The 15,144-nt window shown below is 37.5% G+C and overlaps 1 protein-coding gene across 5 annotated transcripts in view; it reads left to right on the forward strand.

The window, feature by feature from the left end:
- LOC117991310 (neuropeptide CCHamide-2 receptor-like) overlaps positions 1 to 15,144 on the forward strand; it is a 63,845-nt gene that overhangs the window by 15,225 nt on the left and 33,476 nt on the right. The window contains exon 1 of one of the 5 annotated variants that reach the window (XM_069504954.1): positions 6,770 to 6,876. The exons of the other annotated variants lie outside the window; for them this stretch is intronic. The gene's annotated coding sequence lies outside the window, so the exon portion shown is untranslated. Of the gene's footprint in view, positions 1 to 6,769; positions 6,877 to 15,144 lie in introns of those variants that run through there. 5 annotated transcript variants of the gene reach the window in all.

The following is a 15,144-nucleotide window of genomic DNA, read 5'->3' on the forward strand; positions in this document are numbered from 1 at the left end:
TATTTTACTGTCTTAGACCCAAGTCTAAGTACAGTCTAATGCCTAGATAGTAGGCTATTTTACGTGGCACCACCTAACTGCACCTATGGCCCCGTTGCAGCTGCTCTATTGAACTTATTTTCCTAACTGTATGATGCTAACTGATTGGTGAAAGAATTATTTAAATCGGATCAGTAGTTTCAGAGTTTATCAACTATAAACAGACTAACAAATCTTTCCTCTTTATAATATAAACAGAATTATAGATTACGAGATGATACCCGCGACTTCTTCCGCGTGAGTAGGTTTTTAAAATCCCGTGGGAACTCTCTAATTTTTCTTAGATAAAAAGTAGCCTATGTCCTTTCCCACCGTTGTACCTATTTCTGTACCAAATTTCATCAAAATCGGTTGAACGGATGGGCCGTGAAAAGCTAGCAGACAGACAGACAGCCAGACACACTTTTGCATCTAAATATATGAAATGAAAAGGTGTCTGACTGACTGACTGACTGATCTATCAACGCACAGCTCAAACTACAGGACGGATCGGGCTGAAATTTGGCATGCAGGTAACTGTTATGACGTAGGCATCCGCTAAGAAAGGATTTTTGAAAATTCAACCCCTATGGGGGTGAAATAGGGGTTTGAAATTTGTGTACTCCATGCGGACGAAATCGCAGGCATATAAGCTAGTTTATAATATTAGTATGGATTATGATTGGTGCGTCTACGTACAAATAAAAAATACACTGAAAATGTTTTATGCTGCTGAAGTTATAACTTTTTATATGCACCATAAAATACTATGTATGTACTTAGGTAAAAAAATAAAAATGTATTTTTTTATTTATTCGACCATTTTATTCTCATGATTACCTACGCTACGTAACAAATAGTAAATAGTTCGATCGAACAGCGGTTCTATTTGAATGGTTATTATAGGCAATTTGGACAATATGTGGACATATCACATGTAATTGGCCATTGGATGACCACTACGAGTTTGTATAACTTGATTGTTGACATAAGGAACGTGGCGACTTGTAATATACATAATATACACTTATGATACATTGATATAATATAGCATCAAATAAATAAATAAATAAAAATCTTTTTTATTCGTATAAACTTTTACAAGTACTTACGAATAGTCGGATGCATCTACCACTGGTTCGGATCGATGCAATATATTGCGTGCAATTTTCTTCATCAAGAACTAAGAGTTTTCCATGATGTTTTCAAAGGTGTGTAAAGTCTGTCAATCCGCACTTGGCCGGCGTGGTGGACTGTGACCTAAACCTTTCTCATTCTGAGAGGCAACCCGTACTCAGTAGTGGCCCGAACAATGATCGTAACAATAATTTTAAAGTACACTTTAATATAATTTCGGTTATCACCATAGAGCAGAAACAAAGAGGAGTTGGCCTAAGCAACTGTGCACTGTGATTTTCAACTAGGTCCTGACGTCATCACTGTGGGCGGGGCCTTAGTTAGTATGCTGTCTGCGTTCGTCAGGTTCACATATATTGAGACTCGTATTATCGGTGTGTTTTCGCGTTTTTAAGAACAAAAGGATGAAGTGTTGTGTTTTATCGTGTCAAAGTTATTCAGACAGACGTTCTGATGCTTTGAATGGTATCACATTTCATTTGTAAGTAATTTTATACGTAATTATTAAATTGTTTCTACACTTATTGACATCTAGTGTGAGATAGCTGAACTATGTAGTGACATCAATATATCGATGTTAGGTCGCTAAGCGAGTAGTTTTGCTACTAACCCGCAGATGGAAAATTGAGAAGTGGGCGGCGTTCCACAACCCCTCACCCCGCAAAATGTCACTCGATATTTCATAGGGAAATCTTAATACAACATCTCCTCTTTGTTTCTGCTCTATGGTTATCACTAAGGCAGGTACCGCACACCCGCACAGCCCCCGCGCTAACGCGGTGCGGGCGACCGCGGGTGACGTGCGGGTGTACGGGGTGTCTTCCTGCCTCATACCCCGATTGCCATCTCAACCTGTCGCGGACTATAAATTTATGAGATGTGTGTGCGTGGATTTACGATTTTTGAAATCCCGTGAGAACTCTTGATTTTCCGGAATAAAAGTAGCCATGTCCGTCTCCGGGATGCAATTGCACCTATCAGTACAAGAATCATTGTACCTTTCAGTCAGTGGCGTGCAGGTCATAGAGGCATAAATGCACTGCTTACCCCAGTTGTAATAGCTCAATATGCATATTTTTCATTATGACCAGTGAACAGGCTCCTACTTAACTAGTGCCTACCCTGGCTTCAAACTCTGTGCACGCCACTGCTTTCAGTACAGTTTTATGTCCACTTCTAAATTTTATTTTCTATTTTCCAATTTCTAAATTCTAACCTTTCTAAATTCTTCGCTAATTTTCTTCTAAACATATAAAAGGAAAAGCTGACTGACTGACTTATCTATCAACGCACAACTCGTACTACTTTAGGATCGGGCTGAAATTTGGCATGCAGATAGCTATTATGACTGTATGAGTTTGTTGTGGGCTCTTCTCAGACCTGGGCGCGTTTGGAACCCTCGCAGCTTTAGTTTTAAGTTTGCGTAATAATTATCACCACTATATCTTCCAAATCCAACATCTGACCATCAAAAAGAGTAATTTATTACCTATTTTGAATAAATCATTTGACTTTGACTTTGACTTTGACGTAGACATCCGCTAAGAAAGCATTTTTTAAAATTCAATGTCTAAGGGGGTAAAATAGGGGCTTGAAATATGAGTAGTCCACGCAGACGAAGTCGATGGCTTACGCTAGTGATAAATAAAATTTATTAATTTATTACAATAGCTATGGTAAGCAGTGCTTTTATGCCTTTATGACTTGCACACGACTTTTTGTTAGTAACAAATACAATTTCTCCTTTTAATACGAGTGTGAAACCGCGCACGAATATGGCATCAAACGGTAATCTCGCAAACAAAAAGCCTCAATCCCGTATGCACTTCTCATATGCAAAGATATATGCACCCGCTTTTTTTATTCGCGCAAACCAAAATAACTCTTATAACTGTCGGGTCAAAGTTTAAAATGCATTGGTCCTGTTAATCATTGAATGAATGAGAGAGCTTTTGCGTTCGATAATGAAGTTCATTCATTACAAGTGACTGACATTGAGTGCTATCTGTACGCAAACGGATTGTGAAATTAATGCACAACGTTTTTGTACTGGCTGAAATTTCAAAGGTCACGGATCACGGATTTAACTATCTCACGGTCCCATCACTACTTACCTGTATCACTACCCAATACCCATATTATACATATATTATGTATATGCGAAAGTGTGTTTGTTTGTTGTTTATTGGCTGTTGGTTTGCCCTTCAATCACGCCGCAACGGAGCAACAACATCGACGTGATTTTTTCATGGTAGTTAAAGACCTAGTGACCTAGGCTACTTTTTATCCTGAAAAATCCAAATTTCAAAAAAAAGAAATAAAAATAACAGTCAAAAAAATAAAATCCCGCATAATTTTGAAAAACTAAATCCACGCGGACGGAATCGCAGGCATCAGCTAGTACTTCCATTCATACTTAATATTATTTATAAATGTAAAAATGTGTCTATCTATCTAGATTCTCACGGTCCATCTGTTCAACCGATTTTGACAAAATTTGGTACAGAAATCGCATGCATACTGGAGATGGACTTAGGCTACTTTTCATCCCGGAAAATCAAAAAATTCCCACGGAATCCTCAAAGGCACGACTGCTAGTTAAACAAAGATTTCGACGAAATTTAATACAGAGATAGCTTTAAAAGTCAAAGTAAGTTGTAAGGATGAGCCGTAGAAAGCTAACAGGCAGACAGACACAATTTAGCTTATATTATAATATTAGTATGGATAGGATGTCACCGTTGTTAGTTTTCCTATGATATTTATAGTGGCATTTCTATCAAATAGTCATGATATAACTAAACACACAGTGTGTTTGTCAGGTGGAGACTTTACAAACCAAAGCTGTGTGTCACACACGTTTCCCATGCTTGTTAATTATTTAAGGGGAAAGTGAGTTTGTCTATGTTTTTAGGGTTCCGTACCTCAAAAGGAAAAACGAAACCCTTATAGGATCACTTTGTTGTCTGTCGATCTGTCTGCCGGTCTGTCAAGAAAACCTATAGCCTACTTCCCGTTGACCTAGAATCATGTGGTAGGTAGGCCTTATAGAACAAGTAAAGGAATAAATCCGAAAACCGTGAATTTGTAGTTACATCACAAAAAAAGTTAAAATGTGTTGATGAACAAAATAGTAAGTAACTAGTATTTTCAATTTTCAAAGTAAGATTACTATACCAAGTGAAATATCATATGAAAGGACTGAACCTGTACATTTTAAAACAGGTTTTTATTTGTTTTTGTGCATGACAGTTTTTGATTTATCGTGCAAAACGTCGAAAAAATACGTCTGTAGTACGGAACCCTCAGTGCGCGAGTCTGACTCGCACTTGGCTGGTTACAACGTTATGTTTGATAGAAGAGTGGTAATAAACAAATCGATTTAATTTCAAGTAGGTGGAGTAAAGTAGATCACAAACTATCAACTCAGGTGCTAAAATCGCACGCAATACAATTTTCTCACAGACATTCGCATTTTCAGTACCTACTTAGTTATTGAAAAACTCGTAACAAAAATTAAAAAATTTCACATAATCGAAAATGCCACCATACAGCCGCCATATTGAACTTTAAAAAAAATATATCCAATGTCACAAGGAATGATATTGTAAGGATTCTAAAGATACTCCATGTGGGACTAAGACTTAGTAATGCATCATGCAAAAACAGCTGAAAAGTTTCAAATTTGAGTTTGTAAGATTTTATTTGAAATAGATATTATATAGAAATTATAACTTTACTTTCAATCTTGTTTTAAATGGATAGAAATCTTTGTATTTGAAGTCGTGGTTGAAACTATGGATGCCCGTTTGAATTATTCACTGCATTAGACCCATAGATTCTATCAATAAGTAAACTGGATTTTAGAAGTCATAACTGCAAACGTTATGACCTTTGATTTGCCATAACTTCTGAGTAAATGGCTAATATCATTTGATACCTGCCGCTGCGCTGTCGCCAACTGCCGAGGTTTTATTAAATTCTTAGACTGGATCGTGATTGAAATTTCTTGAATTCTAAAGCGTTACTTCGAATGAAAGCAAAATATCTTTTTATGAATTTAATTTAAAAAGGTTTCAATGCGGCTACAAAATCTTTTAAGTAAGCATACTTATATTTTTGGTTCCTTCAATGTTGGCGTATAGTTGGCGTGCAGTTGGTGTGGAGCACAGACCACCACCTATAGACGGCTAACAGCCGGACACCCCCGATCGCCTAGCTTAGGCAGTTGCTTAGCATAAAAGTAGGCCCACGCCCGCACATTATCTTGATTACTTGACTTTTGAGTCTATCAATCACAACAAAGCATTGTCCCCTGTCCCCCGCCAACATTTTACGATTTTGTTTTCATGCAAAACTTTGTATAGGTATGCGTACTCTTGCTGGGCTTCGCACGGGTGATGACCGTGATGTAGATTCTCGCAAATAATTATTAACAAAACAAATTAAACTATACATATAAACCATCCTCTTGAATCACTTCTAATCAAGAGGATGGTTTATTCATCTATTGGTGAAAATCGAATTAAAATCCATTGCGTAATTTAAAAGATCTAAGCGTACATACGAACAGCGGGAAGCGACTTTATTTTATACTATGTAGAGATAAGTATTTTAACCATTTTTCAGCGCCATCGCAAATATATTTATGTTTATTATTCAAAGTGGGAAACCGCGCAACCATTAGATAGTGGTTAATGGGGAACATTAATCCTGCAGTGCCCGAATGCATTTGTCATGATAACAATTTATAAGGCTAATGCCCACAGTGTCCTGTGTAAACGAACAGATTCTGTTATTAATTGGCGTAAAGGCAATTGTGTAGCCCCGGCCCTCGACCAACACAGTAATTAATTTAGGAAGTGTCTACACGGCCACAAGCGGTCGTCTAAAAGCTTTTTAGGGTTCCGTACCTCAAAAGGAAAACGAAACCCTTATAGGATCACTTTGTTGTCTGTCTGTCTGTTGGTCTGTCAAGAAAACTACAGGGTACTTCCCGTTGACCTAGAATCATGAAATTTGGTAGGTAGGTGGGTCTCATAGCAGACATTCGGGGAAAATCTGAAAACCGTGAATTTGTGGTTACATCACACAAAAAAAAATTAAATTGTGGTCATGAACAAATAATTAGTATTTTCAATTTTCGAAGTAAGATAACTATATAAATTGAAAGGTCTTCACCTGTGCATTCTAAAACAGATTTTTATACCTATATGTTAATGCATCATAGTTTTTGAAATATCGTGCAAAATGTCGAAAAAATACGACTGTAGAACGGAACCCTCGTTGCGCGAGCCTGACTCGCACTTAATTCTTCCGGTTCCTTAATTTTTTTTATTTTTTTAATACACAAGTTAGCCCTTGACTGCAATCTCACCTGGCGTAAGTGATGATGCTGTCTAAGATGGAAGCGGGCTAACCTGGAAGGGATATGGCAGTTTTTATTAAAGCCATGCCCCTTTGGTTTCTACACGGTATCGTACCTAGCGACTAACGGTAACTAATGGTAACTAGCGACGGCCGAAGTCTTCACCAGACCAGACTAGAAATTTCGCATCCCCTCTTCACTGTCGCTCATCTTACGACCTTGTTGCTCATACGCGAACGGGTATAGAAGTGACGCGCAAGTGACGCGAGCTGCCGCTTACTGCAGTTGTACTGCGATAGGTACCGACCAGCAGCGGCCTGAAGTGACGCGCCCTGCAGTGCAGCGCAGCTCAGGTGCGTACAGACCTTTATGCTATTACACCTTCCTTAATCCTTTCCTACCTATATTGCTGAATGATTAAGTACGTTAGCAACCTTACTTTTTTCCTAGCTAGAATACTTTTTAGGATCCTAACTTGCTTAAATACGATTACACATTCCTACGTCATACCTAGGATGTCCTATTTCAGGTAGGTGTAATAAGCCCTTTAATCAAAAGGTATGTAATCAGTCTCGAATCGATGCTATTCATTCAAAGCTATTCACAGCTTAGTTCAACAGAATATGCAAATGTTTTGTGCAGTCTCCGATTGGGTATGATGCGTCTATTCACTGTCGCTTACTCATTGTAATGGATGAGTTTCAAAATTTAATGCACCAATGGTTTCAGTTTACTACATGAATACGTGTTGTATTTCAGTCTTTATCTTTAGTGACTTCAGAGTCAAACTTGAATAGGTTCTTAAGAAAGGTTATGCAGATTGCATTATTATTTGCTAATAAGAGAAATGCATGTCGGGGATGGATTTGATTGATTGCTTAGCTTATCAAATTTTACTACTTATACTATTAATGGAAGCGCTTTATATTACTATACTATGTGCTGTGTGCAGCACTTTAAGATAGATCTCAAGAAGTTTGTAAAGATACGCAGCTAGGTAGGTACAGTCAAAGGCCAAAACTCGTTTAGCACCTCAATGATCGAATTCGCTTGCATTACAAGGCACGGTTGTGTGCACATCTGGGATCTGTAGATCTGAGACTAAGACAGAGTTAAAACGAGACAGATGTATATATCACTCGCATAAATCTGTCTCGTTTTAACTCAATCTTAAGTCTGAGCAAAGTCAAAGTGCGCTCTATAGATCTCAGCCTGAGTGTTTGTGTGGTGTGTTCATAGAAAAAAGTCATGGGTTTTTGATGCAATAGTTTAAAGTATGCTCAAAGTTTTTTCGCTATAAAATTACATTAGAAACGACTAAACTAGATGATGCCCGCGACTTCGTTCGCGTGGATTTAGGTTTTCAAAAAACCCCGGGGGAACTGTTTGACTTTCCGGGATGTGAAAAAGTGTCCTATGTCCTTCCCCGGGATGCAAGCTATCTATGTACCAAATATTGTCAAAATCGGTTGCATGGGCCGTGAAAAGCAGACAGTCACAAGCAGACAGACACACTTTTGCATATATAATATTAGTATGGAAGAATGGATTGTAACAAATTGTTGTATTTTTTTATAAAGAATATTAGCCATGCTAGTCATGACTGATATTCCCCTTTTCCCTCCAACTAAGCGTAAACTTTGTGCTAGGAGTAGGTACGACAACAGTGCAACGGGTGGGGTTTGAACCGCCGACCTTTCGGAATTCAGTCCGCTCATTGAGTTATTGAGGTATTAAAATGAAAGAAGTGTGTCAAGATTTTTTTAAAAATAGAGATAGCGAGCAAACGTGCAGGCGGCTCACCTGATGTTAAGTGATTACCGCCGCCCATGAACATTTGCAGCACCAGAGGAACCGCCGATGCGTTGCCGGCCTTTTAGGAATTTGTTGGCCCGCCCCTTGAATAACCCCATAATAACGGCTAACAAATAGACATGCCCATAGCTGTTAGGGGATAACAGGATAAAGGAAATATGAGTGTATAGAGGGTGATTGATGAGCTGAACAATGATCTCGCACTCTCAATGCCTACTACAAATAGACGATAGGTTCAACAGTGGAACATAACAATAGGAGTGTGATTGTATGTGGCTACACAGGGTGTAACCAGAACTCTAGTAAAAATTTAGCGTTATTATTACACTACCTAAACACAATCTAAACCATTTGCTACATTTTGTAATTTTAGTGATTTAGTATTTTTCAAACCCGCAATGCATAGCGTGCAAAACTCGGGTCAATGCCCCGCTTACGATGCAGTATTGACTCCGAATGGTCTACTTACGCAACGTTCGTTGACCTCTAGCGTCAGTCAGATGTTTTATTTGCAATATATCGTAAACTTTTACAAAATTATAGGATTTTTTTAAATTTTATTTCGCGTTTTTTTGTGGTATCATATCAGTCTATCTCATGTCTTCGTTTTTGCCAGCGTTTTGGTTACACTATGTATGTGATAATCACATTGTTAGAATTCCGATCGTTGGATTTTGGATTTCCGTAAATGTGGTTCGTGTTGCAAAGATATTCTATAATAATAGCATAGTATAAAGAAAGACATTACAGTAGTCCAACTTAGGGTTAAACTTTCTACACTTAAAAGTAACAAAGGGCGTGAATTTTACGTCTTTCGGAAGACCCTCTATTTAATAATCAGTGAGAAATAATTTATTTTTGATGTAGTTAAATACCTACCCAATTGAAAATAACATCACGTCTTCTAGGTTAACGTAAAGCTAATATTTACAATACTTACGTAAACCTGAAAGTAATTTGGTCGAATTTTCTCAAACAGAAGTCTGTAATGAGTATTTTTGGATCTTTTATATTTATTTTATTCTCGTTTATTGTTTTAATAGTCTAGCTTATGCTCGCGACTTCATTCGCGTGGACTACTCAAATTTCAAACCCCTATTTCATCCCCTTATTGAATTTTCAAAAATTCTTTCTTAGCGGATGTCATAATATGGATCATAATAGCTACCTGCATACCAAATTTCAGCCCGATCCGTTTAGTAGTTTGAGCTGTGCGTTGATAGATCAGTCAGTCCGCATGAAAGGAGTTTTTGAAAATTCAACCCCTAAGGGGGTGAAATAGGGGTTTAAAATTTGTGTAGTCCACGCGGATGAAGTTGCGGGGATAAGCTAGTTTAAGTATAGAGTTATGTCCTATATTATACCGAGGGTACCTAGGAGACCTCGGGGTTGGACAAGGTTAGTGTCAAGGCCCGCTATTTTATTCATTCTGATTTAGGTACGAGTCTACGCGCTAGACTAATAAATTATAAGCATGACAATGAATTCTTAATAACTATTATATTATCAGAAGATGGATAAATAGGTACATTAGTATGCTAATAGTTCGTACGCAGTATTTGCTTCGACGCACCTCCGTTATTAATTTATCACCATTAAAATACGTGACTGGGAAGCAAGAAGAATAACATTACCTTAACCTTAATAAGAGTTGATTAATAGTTAACTTCATGTCGCATTTCTCAAGAAACCGGCCAAGTGCGAGTCATCGAGTCGACATTTGGCTCGGTAAATCAAAAACTATAATGCATAAAAATCTGTTTTGAATTTACAAATAAAGCCTTTTCATATGATACCCCACTTAGTATATTAATCTTAGGTAGGTACATTGAATGTAGAAAATACTAATTTTATTTGTTCGTATACACATTTTTTTTGTGATGTAACCACAAATTCACGGTTTTCGGATTTTTCCTCTTAGATGTGCTATAAGACCAAACTTACCAAATTATATACTTGCCAAATTTCACGGCAACGGGAAGTAGGTACCCTATAGGTTTCTTGACAGACAAACAGACAGACAACAAAGTGATCCTGTAAGGGTTCCGTTTTTCCTTTTAAGGTACGGAGCCCTAAAATACAGCCGCTATATTGAATTTTAAAAAAGTACTGTCACTCGGGATGATCTAAGGATTCTAACGATACCCCATACATCCAAATCTATTCAGGCATGTAGGCAAGTTATGGTACAATAAATAAGCTCACATAATACATGAGCCCTGAAACATTATACCTACCTACTCCTTTTTAGGGGTTGTCGAGTAAAAGTTAAGCCACCCGTGCGAAGACGGCTCATGCCTACTAGCACTTGTATAAAGAGCGTAAACCGCATGAGACCAAGGACTAGTGTTAATGACGTCGTAAAACTAGACATAAACTTGATCTTAGCCCATATACCCATGCAATAAATGTCTAAGTAAAGTCGGAGTAAGTCTGAGTATAGTATATTAGTCAGATCTTCAAGGGTGCATGCACTTATGGACCACTAGCTTATGCTCGCGACTTCGTTCGCGTGGACTACACAAATTTCAAACCCCTATTTCACCCCCTTAGGGGTTGAATTTTCAAAAATCCTTTCTTAGCGGATGCCTACGTCATAATGGCTATCTGCATGCCAAATTTCAGCCCGATCCGTCCAGTTATAGTTTGAGCTGTGCGTTGATAGATCAGTCAGTCAGTCAGTAAGTCACCTTTTTCTTTTAAATATTTAGATTATTAAAATAATAATACTACTGTATCAGTAGGAACATATTATAGTAAGAATCAGACAGAAATAGATGAATTTGCGTACTTATATCAAATAAAAAGTGACAATGAGTACCTACCTCAGTAGATAAAAAATTTAAAAAAAACCCCGGTCAAGTGCAAGTTGGACTCGCACACGAAAGGGTTCCGTATCATCGTACAAGAAATGGCATTTATTTTAAATTTTAAAATTTTAATTATTTGTTGATATAGCGGCAATAGAAATACACATTCTCTTAAAAGTTAAAGTTCACGTAATAAAGTCCGCTGACAGACGTATGGACGGACGGACAGTGTCGGCAACCTTCGGGTACGGAACCCTTAAAAAGAAAGCAGAATTAAAAAAAAATGCTATATAGGTATAGGTAAGCAAGTATATTTTACTTTAAAAATTATTCCAACTCAATTGTTAGATACAGATTTAACGACAACCAATAAATATGTAAATAAAAATAATCGCTTTTTTATTTTCTCGCTCCATTGCGATCTCCAATAATTGAGCAATTTCTCGGTTCCGCAGGTTTACAGCGGAATACAATATTGTAGGCTAGGGTACATCTAAATTACAGTTCTGTGAATAGTGTATAAAAAGAATAAGTAAAAAGCTTAGACAGATCAATTCTTTACTATAAAAATTACCATCATCGTCATGATCAACCCATCGCCGGCTCACTACAGAGAACGGGTGTCATCTCAGAGTGAGAAGGGTTTTGGCCATAGTCTACCACGCTGGCCAAATGCGGATTGGCAGACTTCACACACCTTTGAGAATATTATGGAGAACTCTCAAGTCTCAGGCATGCAGGTTTCCTCACGATGTTTTTTTTCACCGTTAAAGCAAATGATATTTTAATTAGTTAAAAACGCACACAACTCCGAAAAGTTAGAGGTGCGTGCCCGGGATCGAACCCCCGACCTCCGATTGGAAGGTGAACGTCCTAACCACTAGGCTACCACAGCTAATTACCATACAAAACATTATTACAAAGCACAAAACAAACCCATACTTACTAATTTTAGAAAATTAAATGTTTATTTCTATTGTCAGCTTTTCACGGCCCATACATTTAACCGATTTTGGCGAAATTTAGTATAGAAATAGTTTGCATCTCGGGGAAGGACTTTTTATGCCGGAAAGAGTTCCCACGGGATTAGGAAAATATATAAATCCACATGCATGAAGTTGTGGGCATCGTCTGTTTGGTACCTACTACCAACTAACCTAATTTGCAGCCTTGCAAACTAGCTTATAGTAGAGGAGATGGACAAAGACTACTATTTCATCCTATGTAATTTTAAAAATCTAAATCTGCGGGACGTTGTCGTGAGCATCATTTAGTGAAAAAAGGCTAATAATAGAGCGAAAAAATAAGGTTCGATAGCGTTATAACATTAGATATAATAAAACTAGCTGACGCCCGCGACTTCGTCCGCGTGGAATTAGTTTTTTAAAAATCCCGTGGGAACTCTTTGATTTTCCGGGATAAAAAGTAGCCTATGTCACTCTCCAGGTCTTTATCTATACCCATGCAAAAAATCACGTCAATCCGTTGCACCGTTGCGACGTGATTGAAGGACAAACCAACAAACCAACAAACCAACAAACAAACACACTTTCGCATTTATATAAGGGTACGGATTACATCGACCATGGGCATGAGTCAGCAATCAATTAGCCGACACTCGAACGTAAAAGCCGGTAAACACAGTTGTCAGCTCAATCCATTCTCGTTAAGTTTTTTTTATCGCATGATAGGCTTGCGCTTGACGACAATCATGCTTTAAAGAAAGCAATGATGAGGTCTAAGTTGGACCGCGCTGACCTTGACGATGCCTATTTACTCTTGCCTTGAAGGTACCTAAGTTACTCATACGTGGCTGGAAACACGGACGCCGGAAGTGCGTTCCAACTTCCAGAGTCCAGACCTTAGCGCATGGTTCGTGGTGACGACGGGACTGCAGTGCTACCCGTGCAATTGGGTCGATATACCGGGACATAAAAACCATCAATTTAATTGTGGTATCTATCCATTCGATCCCGGGCACGCACCTCTAACTTTTCGGAGTTATGTGCGTTTTAATTAATTAAATATCACTTGCTTTAACGGTGAAGGAAAACATCGTGACGAAACCTGCATGCCTGAGAGTTTTCCATAATGTTCTCAAAGGTGAGTGAAGTCTGCCAATCCAACCTTGGCCAGCGTGGTGGACTATGGGCTAACATTTCTCATTCTGAGAAGTACTCGTGGTCAGTAGTAAGCCTGCGATGGGTTGATCAATCACTCAGCGACATATTGGATCATAAATAAATTCGTACCTACATCATAAGTTGGTTGGTATGGACAAGCTACGTTAAAATTTTTGAAATAAAACAGATTATTTTTAGTGGGCCAGTCTCTAGCAGAATATTTTTGTGTCATGCTGGCCATAGGAATTTAATACTTAAGTTGATACCTATTCAATTAATTTAATTTAATAGGTAGGTATTTGTTTGAAATTGTAATGGGATGTAAAATAAATAAAATCGTCATTCCTAGGACTACGTAAAAGGCTGATCTAAGAAAATATCTTCAGCTTTTTCTTTTTGTTATAAATTAAAAGCTTTTGCATAGAGCTTTTTTCTTCTAAGTAATTTTTCATTAGACTCATTCGCCTTTATTAGATTAACTACATTGTATTTCATTATGCAAATTACCGAGATTAAAAAGCTTAAAGACATTGCTTAAATTATATGCTTCATGATTAAATTATATGTAAACATTTCTCAGTAACTCAGCTCAAAATACTGGATGGATTGGGCTGAAAGGGAAACGTCCTACATGAGGTTTGGTCACGATCACGAGATCAATTTTCCTTCATCGTTAAAGGAAGTGATTGCTGAAAATATATATACGAGGAACTCCCAAAAGTTAGAGATTAGATTAGGAGTACTTCTCGGATATCACCGCTACGATGTATTACATACAAAAATTTAATGTGCACATATAATAGGCACACTTTAATTTAAGCAAACGGTACAATTTATATAAATAGACTTTAATTAGTGATTAAATTTGAATATAAGTTGATTTGTTTACGAGGGCGACATAACCGCGAATTGAGAAAGCCCCGGCTAAAAATAAAGATTAAAAAAAACTTCGAATTATTGATCACTCGATCAAACTATTCGCCAACTAGAAAGTAGAATTGATTGTTGTGACCAGTTTCCTTCAATAGAATAGTTGCATCGGTCTGAGTAGTTATATCAAAGCAAAATTATGAAGATACATCGAGAAAAAAATCGAATGTGTTCAATGTTTACTAGGCGCGAAAGGCCGGTTTTATTGCGGGAGTATTTTATTTCTTTACATACATTCCAGCTTGTTGTATGACTAATCCTAAAATACACCTTGCTAAATATAATCTGACATATGGAAATCCGGCGAACTCTTTGAAATTTTTATTGCTCGCAATTAGCGTTCCATAGTTCAACAAAAATGCTAAAATAGCTAAATTCAAATAGACTTTACCTATCGAAAATACTTCGACGCTTTACTGATGCAGAGTCGGAATCTCGACCATAGTCGTAAGAATTTGCTGTTGGGAAGTTGGCGGTGTTATACCTCAGAGAATAATATAATATATATAAGAAGGAAAGAAATTGTGGTATGTGGTATAGTTGCTTTTTTCCAGAAAAATAAACAAATCGCAGAAAACTCCTCGGAGAAACGTGTAGGTAAGCGACGCGGTTTGCCCGACGCTTCAGAACTACTGAAGTTTTTCACTCATGATTCCAGTGTGAGTTCGTCGTAAAAGGTCGTATGGGCCGCGTATAGAAAAGGATCTCTAACCTGTATTGAATCGGCCGGAAATCGAAAACGCAGATTTTTGCTACTTTGAATTTTAGTGGCTGAAAAGTTAAAAAAAGTGCTGACAAGAGGTGTAAATAAAAATACACGGGGATTTTATTTGAATAGTTATGAATAAAATTCTATTGACTGAGCTGAATATTTTATTTTATCATAGCATCATATTTATTCACATCCATTCAATGATTCTAGTATGTATGTGCAAAGCGGGGA

The sequence above is a fragment of the Maniola hyperantus genome, chromosome 19 (assembly GCF_902806685.2).
Source record: "Maniola hyperantus chromosome 19, iAphHyp1.2, whole genome shotgun sequence".
In the NCBI taxonomy this organism is placed as follows: Eukaryota; Metazoa; Arthropoda; class Insecta; order Lepidoptera; family Nymphalidae; genus Maniola; species Maniola hyperantus.